At 35.0% G+C, this 10580-nt stretch overlaps 1 pseudogene; it reads right to left on the bottom strand.

The window, feature by feature from the left end:
- Positions 1-2147: 2147 nt before the first annotated feature.
- LOC113056970 (putative adenosylhomocysteinase 3) lies at positions 2148-10524 on the bottom strand (annotated as a pseudogene).
- Between the last annotated feature and the right edge of the window lie 56 nt (positions 10525-10580).

Raw genomic sequence — 10580 nt, 5'->3', positions numbered from 1 at the left:
ACTCTACTTTTAGCATTTGCATACATTTTAAACATCCCTGTAAAACAGGGATTTGTGGTCTTTATTGTAAATTACTTCTGCTATTTAAAAAAAAAAAAAAAAAAAAATCAAGTCAATCATGCATATGACAGACTACTTCAGAAATAACCTGATTTGACGCAAAAAAAGAAAAATTATAGCGCAGTTGGTAATGCCTGCAAAAAATGTTTAAATTTGTGATTTTTATTTTTGTACTTCAAGATTACAGATTATTGCTCATCTACCATCACTTGCAATATTAAAACATTGTTGACAACTCGTCATTAAACACTTTCTTATTTGTAGTGATTTACAACAATAAATATACAGATGTTTCAGCTTCTTTTTATCAACGCTCATTCTCAGGTGCTGGTGTTGATCCCAATTCGCTCCATGTGGTTCTAAAAGCATCCGGAAAAATCCCAGGCCTGGAACCACCGACTACTGCCACACAGCAGCAGCAAAGCATCTGTTTGTGCACACGAGCCCCTTCATACACACACACACACACACACACACACGTACCCTTGCAAATAAAAATGGAATCAAATTAAGACAACGGGTCGAACACATTTGAACAAGACGTACACCAACTGTGTGGAAGCAGATAAAGACAGTAGTAAATGCAAACATGACAGGAGGGTTATTGGAGATCTGGGGGAACAACACATTTACATTTTTAACGTAGACTCTCTGGACACAAACTACACGAGGAGCATAAAGCCTACCAACAACTTAAGAGGAACAATCATTTAACCTGCCTTCTGTTTGTAAAAGCAAATGTTTGGGAGAAAAGGTAACACCGTTATACGCCTTCAGGGTTTTCTAAAGTTGATGTAAGCAGCGTGGAGTTTAAAGGGTCCCTGTAATGTAATAATTTATCATACAACAGGGACCACAGAGCCCAAAGTATACTTCAGTACGTGTAAAGCACGTGACAAGAGAAAGTCATCATATGCATATAAAATAATTTAGCCCGATTTTTCTAACCGCACAATTAATATACTCACAGTTCGCAGATGCACTTCAAGATTTTTTTTTACTAGTTTATACATAAGATGAAAACCCAGAATAAAATGTCATTACAACTTGATCTGATCTCACAATCCTAAACATTTTTTAAAAAATTATTATTATTATTATTATTTTTAATGTAAACTCATTGTAGGAATTATTTTTTAAAGATAGATCATTTGCAATTCTGAGAAAAGTCATAATTGCCAGATGAATTAATTTTACAATTCTGAAGACAGAGCTGTGAGATATAAATATGCCATATGCACAAAATAAAAGTCCGAATTGTGAGATAAAAGAATGATATACCCCTGTGAAAATTATGAAAAAAATCTGCAATCCTGACAAAACAAAAGTTCACGATTTCAAGTTTGTTTCGAAATTCTGATGTCAGAATTGAGAGTTAAAAGTAAAAAAAAAAAACAATTGCAAGATATAAATGCTAAATTTTAAAAATTCACATTACTGAAAAAAAGATGTCAACTCATAATTGCAATATATAAATGCAGAATTGTAAAAATATATTTCTGAGAAAAAAATTAAAAGATGTCAACTCATAATTGCAAGATATAAACTCACATTTCTAAGAAGTCTGAATTAATTAAGAATTTCTGAATTAAAGTCAGAATTACAAAAAATTAATTTCAAACGCAAAATTCAGAATTTTGGAATTGCAAGATGAGTTGTGTGTTTATATCTTGCAATTTCGGGAAAAAATTATTTTATAAAAAAAAAAACTTCCAAAATGCAAGAAAGAGTCGCAATTAATTTGGTTTATTTTGTGATTGAAACAGGCTTGCATAGGAAACGCCCGGGCCACTGTTTCACATTTTGGAAAATAAACAGACGAGACAGAAGAACAACAACAAACTACTGTAGACTCGTAACTTTTGATTAAATAAATAACGAAGTATACTTTGGGCAGGACAATCAAAGAAAAGTATTTAGCGCTACAAACATTCCACAGACTAATCGACACCTACACGACACACACATCCACATGAGACGTCCTGAGTGAAGGAAAGAGACACCACATTAAACAGGGAACCTACAAGGTAGGTGATTCCCTTTATGACAAAGAGAAGATAAATATCTGCCATAAAGATTTCCAGAAGTGTAGCAAAATAAAGGTCCCAATTTTATTTTATTTGAATATCCCAGTCACAAAGATAGCTTTTGCTCTACAGGCCTGCAAACAGCAAAACTACCTTCTATCCTCTGAAATGAGTACACAGTTGGTCTTGGCTTCAGTTTACACACATTTCTCTCCCATTGTGTTCCAGACTAAATCTGCAGAGGACCTGGATAGGAACTCGGTACCGGATTAACTGTACATTTGGTATCTCATTGAAATAGGCTCTACTTCACAGTATATAAAACAAGGGTTTCATTAAATTTCATATTACACTAGAATATCTTATAACATTAAATTGCTTATTTTTATAATGACAGAGGAGAATGAGATCATTGAAACAAAAGTTGATGGCAGAAGGAGAAGGAAAAAAATAATAATAATTGTATAAATATCTTTATATACCCCCTTTGATTACACAGCCTGACGAGTTTCAGCAATAATGTGGATAGATTGAGCATTTCGATCTCAAACATCAATACTGGAGTTGTTGGAAACAGTGTTTTGGGAGGATGTTGCGTCTGAAAGGGAAATTTGAAAAGCTATTGCCCCAGCCAATAAGATTCCAGTATGACTGAATGGAGGGGATAAGCCCCGCCCCCAAATCTTCACAATCCAGTGAAATTTTAACAGCTTTTATTTAGGACCGAGAGCGCAAAAAAATTAAAATTTGCTGTAAAAATTAATACAAGTTTTAAAAAATAAACAACAGAATAGTGTGATCAACTAAAAAGAATGATTTGAAACCCTGCGCCTGACCGTAATTTTGCCCCACCCCCCATATTATATAAAGAAAAAAAAAAATCACATGTAGAAAACAAGAGAACAGGACAATGTGGCATGTCCATTACTAAATCATCAGGTATGATTGAACATAGTTTTTTTCATCTTTACCGGAACTTTAATTAAACAATAAAAGATCTCTAAATGGATTACGTACAACTAACATATGAAGCTAAGAAAAGATGAAATGGCGAAATTTCCATGGAAACGTTGCTAGGTTCGCCACTGGCAGTAGCAGCTCATAAAAGGTTAGCTATGTTATTCTAGCATAAAATAAATAAACACTGCCGTAGCGATAATTAGCCACGCCCTTCACACCCAACCAATCAGATCAGGGCTTCTCCCTCCCCTCCAAATGCAGGCTGTGACACACAGCTCTTAGTCTGTATGAAATTATGGAGTCTTGGTAATTTCTTTAGTCTTCGTTTCCCACCGGGGAATGGGTCTAGTACCTAAAAATGAAACATTGCAAATAATTATTAAACTTAATGAAAACAGACAGAGGGTTTTAAATCATTAAGGTTTATCATGCAGCTGCTGACCTGTAGTAGTTTGGCTTAAAGGGTCCGTTCTTGTTCAGGCCGAGGTATTTGGCCTGTTCATCAGACAGTTCAGTCAAATGTGCATCAAAAGTAGGGAGATGAAGGCTGGCCACGTACTCATCTGCAGAAAAAGCAGATTAGCCATTTTTAAGCACATTTTAAACACGGTCCATCAAGAAAAGTCATATTTTGATTGATTGTCTATAATGTAACACCACAGTTCAGTGCCAAGTTAATACGGCTACAATTAATGGATCAAAAATACAGTAATAGTGAAATATTTTTACAAATTGAAACTATTTCAATAGTTTTAAAGCAATTTTTTATTGAAAAATATTTTTAAAACGGAATTTATTCCAGTGATCAAAGCTGAATTTCATTACTTCACTGTCACATGATTCTTTTTTTTTAAATTTTATCTGGCTTCACTTCATCAAAAATTTTCATAAAAATCAACTGAAAAGTCAAGAATCTAATTGTGCACAGATAAAGCATAACTGGCTCACAAACTTTAGAAATAATAAAAAGAAAAATCATCTTTTGCAAACAAAAGACTTTAAATATTAATGTATTACTTCGGATGCAAAGATTCAGGAAAACAAGGAAACTCATCTCCAATCCGAAAAAAGATTGCACAATTAAATTTTTTGGGCAAAAAGAGGTGCATTGTCTTGGCAATATCAGAGAGGAGTATAAAGCACAACTCACTTTTAAACCCAGCAGGTTTCTATTGGTTGTAGAAGATTTTTATTGTTCAAAATATGAAATATTCAAGTATAATCATTGTGAATATAATCATTTACGTAAGGTGTTTTACTATTATAATCAGGTATTTGCCTGTGTGTACAGAATCCTGCATGAGAACAGCATGTGCTAACATACTGTAGGGTGAAGGTGAGAATGGAATGTGCAGACATACAGTTTCTGGTAAAGCTGCACATCCTGTTTTGACATGACACGAAAAATATATGACGGAGCATCTTCCTTTAACGTAACATAACTGGGAGCTCCTGTCAGCTTGCAAGAAACAGATCGGAGGCATAGCCAAAAAAAGGTAAACAAAGACAGGATATACAAAATGTATGTAACACGCCTCATAGAAAAAAAAAAACTGTATAAAAGACTGTTCAGCCACAGACTTTCTGCAGACTGATTTATCTCTCGGAGCATGAAAGTCTATTATTCTGGCATCAAAACTCCAAGACTTTGAGAATGATTCCTCACAGCATCGGCAGAAGCCACCACATGATCAGCTTGAAATCAGAGACATTTGCTGGAGAACTTGCATGCAAATTTCCAATCGTATGAAATCCTATTGGAATTACTCAATTTTCACCCACAAAAATGTCACAGACCGAAGGTAAATGTGACCACATCTTAACTGACTACAATCAATTACCCATGATATCTCCCCACCTCTTCTTAAAGAGGTCGTTTGGGATTCAGTCTCTGATTTATTTTTCGTGTCTGAGAGGCGTGAGCTGCATGTTTGGAAGGAAAAGCTGCAGAGCGGTGGAGAGGATGAGATAGAGGAGGGAGAAGTGGCAGCCGTTTGTGACAGCGTGACCTATTTTCAGCTGTCTCCTGCTCCTCGGGGTCTGCGCAGGATACCAAATGGCTAAACTGTCTACAATGCGTGCTGTGGAAAACACTGAATCTTTCAACAAGCTGAAAAAAATCAGTGCATGGAGCAGACTAAAACAATTACAACCATTTCACCCCTAGACGAGCATAATATAAACACAACATTTGAGGATTTCACTTGAATGCTGGGTTTATTGCATGTGACGCTTGTCTTAATGGAAGATAAGCAGCATAGAGCTCTCAAATAGTTCATTCCAGGTCATGCATAACCCTTCATTTAGACAGGGCAGGTTTTATGCATGTATTTAGATGCATCATACCCATTTTTTTAGGCAGCAGGTAGACATCCTGTTTGTAGCGGCCTTCAGGAGCATTGTACAGCTCTATCAGAGCCAGTGCCTTGGGAGAAAGGAGCAAGAAATCAGTCACCATGACAACAGCAAGGCTGTGACACACACACACACACTTTATGTACCTGAGGCTCGTACTCTTACACAACACACAGACTGAGCAACCAATTCTCTGACTGGACTATGAAGTCAAATTCTCCTTGCATGCACACTTAAGCACATTCCCCATTTAATAAAGTAATTTATGTTCATTTTTCACTCTTTCACTCTCGTTTCTCACCTGGGTAGTAGCGGTGATGGACAGCACAAAGGTAGGAACAGTGGAGCAGCTCAGGTTTAGGAGGCGACCCTGGAAATATATACAGTATATGGATTGGACAGGACATACAATTCTAACAAACTGTGTTTTTAGTTACATTTTAATCTTAACTTCTTTTTTTCTCCTTCATAATGCCTGTGATGTATACGACTGGTTAAAAAAAATACATTTGCCTTGCATACAGAAAGATACTTCCCAGATATTTAGCCACACTATATATAAAAGAATCTATTTTGCATTTTATATATGGATATTTAATCAAATGCAACTGGTTTTAAAATAAAAGAAAACTTCAATTAAATGAATTAACTAAAATACATATATATAAAAAAGCTTTTTATTTCAGTTAGTTGCCAAGACTTCATTTCATTCTGGTTTAATGTACAAAAAATAACCAATAAAAAAACAATGTAATCAATAACCATAGGGCTATAAAACAAAAATGAATAATGTACAAAAATCCACTACAAAATTTTAACTAATATTAAAATGAAATTGAAATTATAAAAAAAAAAAATATATATATATAATTTAATAAACACTGCAATGTGATTGTGATAACATTAAGACATTACCTATAAAGATGTATTTTACATCCCCTCCAGTTTTTTGTAATTTAGCACAATGCAAAATCATCAAAATTGTCAAAAAAATGTGCAATCCTGCATAATTTACAATTTAACAACAAAATATGCATATAAGACGCAGGTACGAAAAGTTCTCAACACATTAGTCTGATAAAGACTAATACAATAAAAGTGCATCAAAATCAAGTTTTCACTTAAACACAGTCGGGCTGATAGTGAATGTAAACATTCTGAAGAAAATGTGCATCATCTAATAAAAAAAACAAATAATAAAAAAACAATAATGACCATCAAAACCAGTCAATATGTATCTATATAGGAATCAGTTAAGTTTATTCATTTTAAAGCATTTAAAAAAAATAAACAGTGAAATAGCGGCAGGACTGACTTTAATCTAAATAGTCTAACCTTGCCAGCAGCACTATTCTCTTTCCATCCGGCCAGATTCACATGCATCCACCTGTGACCTTCACCCGCTCCCAGGTCAGTTCAGGGGTTCGGCAGACTGGCCTGAAAATGTGGAAGATGACTGTCAACCTTCAGACACTTCTTTAAATACATAAGTGACAATAAACTAAGGGTTAGAGCAGCCTCCTCACCACATCGATCTCAGTGTTGGAAGTGGCCCATGTTGCAGACAATACAGCCGTTCTTCATGCGATCCATGTACTCTCGTACTACCACGTTTTTTATTGCCTACAGACACCACACACAAACAAGACTGAGATGAATGCTGACGAGAAAACCCTGAAGGCTTCTTGTTTAGTTGATTGAAAGGAGCTTCGGGAAAGAAATTGATCTAAAATGACTCAAAAGAGCCACTCGTTCTCCACCTGTCTTTCCCCACAGAACCTCTAAATGAATCCAAAACGTCAAAAAGCAATTACTACCAAAAGTAATTCCATCCACGAGCAACTCTGCTGCCTGCAGACTGAACTGTAATTCAGGTTTGATTCTTGAATTGTCCTGTTCATACTATATCTTACAGGAACGGCTAGAAATTGGTCCATAATCAGAAGTTGTCTAACAACATTTAACTGAAATTCAAGACTGTCTGCAGCTCAGGCATAATTACTTGAAGTCTCAGATGTAATTAACTTTAGGTATACTAGAATCACTGTGCTAATGACAAGTGCATCTGGATAGTGCAGTGAGAGTCAGAATGCAGTTATACAGACAACAAACTCTGCTCAGCTAGATAACAGTGTATGATTCTGCAGCAGTGTAGTGTCTGTTAAACAGTCTGTTAATTATTCATGATAACCTAATTTCAAAACAATGTTAAAGACTCACTTTCAAAAATGCAAAAATAATCATTATTTAAAATTATTAATTAAAATACATAATAATAATGATGATATAATAGTGACTAAAATCCTTCATAGCCTCATTTAAAAACAATGTTAAATAATTAATTTTAAAAACATTACAAATATATATTTTAATATAATTATTACTTGAAATATAAAATACAAATATGTAAATAAAATAATAATAATTATTATTAATGTTCGACTAAAAGCCTTAAAAAATAATATTATAAATATTTTTAAAAACGTAAAAATAATATAATAATAATAAAGCTTTCAAGTTTCAAAAAGGATGCAAAAAGTAGACAACCATTTTTTTTTATTTGGGGGGGGGGGGGTTGTAATTTTTCTTCGCTTGAATCAGAATAATAAACTTCTAAAATTTACTACAAAATCAAAAAACGGATTCCAAAATACCTGTGCAGGTGATGACAATGTCGACTTGTCGGATGACTTCGTTCAGTTTTACCAGCCTGAAGCCATCCATTGCTGTGTGTGAAAAATATGAGTAAAAACTATGTGTCAAGAGACTAAATTCTGAATGAGAACCTAGCATAACATTTACAAGAGTTAGGAAAGTACTATGAGAATTTGAATCAGGTGTGCAAAAATGCTGAATACACAGTCGTGGAGATTCATTCACCGCTCAAATGCTGGTTCACTATGTATTAACACATTAGAATGACATTAAGTGTAATTTAACAGCATCGCTCTGCTGTTGAGGAAAACGCTGAATCAGTGAAAGCGGCTGTGACTCACCAGGCCTGTAGGGCACAGATGGGGTCGATCTCAGTGACGTAGACGATGGAGCCCATCGCTTTGAGAGCAGCACTGCAGCCTTTTCCAACCTAATTACACACAACAGGATTTACAGTAATGACAGAACAAAAAACTTAAATGTACCTGACTGTAAAAAAAATATACTGTTTGTAGCACAATTCCTATGTGATTGACACAAACAGGGCAAGATCAAGATCCTTTTGTTAATCCTGAAAAAACATGGGTGTTAGACTCTGTTAGCAGAAAACAAATGAAATACATGTGGAGGTATTTCCTGGGGTTTCTGTCCTCTAGTGGCCAGATCTAGTATCTGTTCACTAATGCAGTAATGCAGCTGGGCAGTGGAGGTGTGTCAGCTAAAGTGATAGACAGATTAAATGAATATTCTAAAATGTAAAATAGCTGATCCGACACAAAGGAAATTATTTCAAATTTTTTATATTTCACAAGACTGGATTATTCAGATAGCAGTCCATCAAAAAAAAGAATTTAAAAAAAGATCTACCTTTACATAAAGCCAAGAACATTCTGAAGAAATAGTAACTCTAAGTTATGATTAACGATCTCACCATCTCATACTCCACAACCACCACCACCTGCTTCCCTCCAAACATCACATCTGTGGTCCTCTTTAGACTTGAACACAAAAACACAAACATGCTCGGTAAAACCACAGGCCAATATTAACCACACAATTCCTGTCGAGCTGAAAAGTACATGTAATTTACACACATATTGTGTTAAACACATTGATTGGGAAACTATATTAAGACATACCCATCCAAGATGGACTCCCGGCAGCAGTAGAGGTTGTCAAACTCTGCTTGGTCACTGAATCGTTAACATTCATTGCGGGAACACACAACTTACCAGCCTTTGACAGCTGGTAAAGCCTAGAAAATTAAATATAAGAGATGTTTAGCAAAAAAAAAAAAAAACAAACACATAAAAATACTAATTCTGAATGATTAATGTTTATAATCACTAATCACATAAATACACTACAGATCAAATGTTTGGAATAATAAAGATTATATTATGTTTTTTTTTTCTCAAGACAAACAAAATTAAACCAAGGCTGCAATGTTTTAATAAAAATACACAGTAAAAATAGTAATATTGTAAATGCTTATTTATAATTTAAAATAACTGATTTCTATTTGATTAAAGTGCATTTTATGTAATGCGAAATTGAAATTTTAGCATTGTTATTCCAGTCTTCACTGTCACATGATCCTTTAGAAATCCTTAAAATATGTTGATGTGGTCCTTAATTATCATACATGTTATACATGCATGCATACATAATTATATATAATGTTTATAGCTATGACAATATTTCTTATTACTTATTCTATTTCTACCCATTTGCCAGTTCCACTTCTTACCACTAGATGGAAATTCCCTTCTTGATAGGAAAAACAATTGCAGTCGCCACATTGAGTGTCCAATTACACTTAACCCACAGCAAATACCAAAATCGAAACACTACTTTAATGCATTTAACAAACTCATATCTATCACAAACGACCGTAATCACCTGTGAACTCCAGTCACGCTCTCCTCTACGATGCCTTTGATCTTTTTGAACATGTTGGGATATTTCTTATAGATCCAGTGAGTCAAATCTCCTCCATCATCTAAAATCTACAAGACATAAGCTGTTGAGAAATCCGAACTGTCATAATTTTTCACTTTTCTAGATGAAACAGTCCGGCTACCATGTTGGGCTGCCAGCCTTCCACGTTAACACAGCGATCGATACACCACCCAGAAATCATCCTCCGATTCGCCCTTCCAGGCAAACACTGAGAAACCTGCCAGAGACGACACACAGGAGTCATCCAGGACAGAAAAATATGAGAGAACAAAGGAAAATGAATAAGAAAAGAAAAATATTTACCTCCTTCGGCCAGAGCGGCTGCTACCTCGTTTGAGTGAGTAGATATTACAGGCGGCCCACCTGCACTGAGCGCCCAGAGCAGAGAGGGTCTCCATCAACACCTGCAAACACACACACACACACACACACATCACACGACGATGCATTACTGAAACACAGATGTCCGTCTGCTCTCAAAAAAGAGCATTACTTTTAAAAACATCCTTACAAATATAGTATGACAGTAAATGGGCTGAATAATGGACCAAACGTGTTGAG

Source organism: Carassius auratus, chromosome 4 (assembly GCF_003368295.1).
Source record: "Carassius auratus strain Wakin chromosome 4, ASM336829v1, whole genome shotgun sequence".
Taxonomy (NCBI): Eukaryota; Metazoa; Chordata; class Actinopteri; order Cypriniformes; family Cyprinidae; genus Carassius; species Carassius auratus.
The sequence above is the reverse complement of the archived record's forward strand: the minus strand, read 5'-3'. Positions and strand labels throughout refer to the sequence as shown.